At 34.0% G+C, this 382-nt stretch overlaps 1 protein-coding gene across 1 annotated transcript in view; it reads left to right on the forward strand.

Annotated features, from left to right (window-relative positions):
- Window positions 1-382, forward strand: part of LOC104942509 (guanine nucleotide-binding protein subunit alpha-11-like) — a 30,478-nt gene that overhangs the window by 6,355 nt on the left and 23,741 nt on the right. The gene's annotated exons all lie outside the window — the stretch shown is intronic.

Below are 382 nucleotides of genomic sequence, written 5' to 3' on the forward strand. Positions count from 1 at the left end.
ATGCTTTTATGGAGCCCCGAAGAGCTACGATTAGTACAGATAGCATTAGCAAGAGCTATTGTTTGCTAACACCATACGCACCATTGTTTACATCCAGTTTTCTAGAGTGAAGTAAGAAATAGATCATTGTCAGTAAGTAAAATAAGCAATACCACTGTGTGGAAATGCTCTGTTACAAGTAAAGTAACGTACCAAAAGTAAAAGTAGTAAGAATCACTATTAATGTTGCAGCTAGTAAAATTATGTTTGACATCCTAATATATTCTTGTATATTCTTCATTGTTAAGTATTGTGCCGCAGTGCATGGACCTGCACTGCTTTCCACTTATTTTGGACTGTGCTTTGTTTAAACTTGTATCATATTTATTCATACTTATATTCA

Source organism: Notothenia coriiceps, unplaced genomic scaffold (genome assembly GCF_000735185.1).
Source record: "Notothenia coriiceps isolate Sejong01 unplaced genomic scaffold, NC01 NC01_scaffold00004659, whole genome shotgun sequence".
In the NCBI taxonomy this organism is placed as follows: Eukaryota; Metazoa; Chordata; class Actinopteri; order Perciformes; family Nototheniidae; genus Notothenia; species Notothenia coriiceps.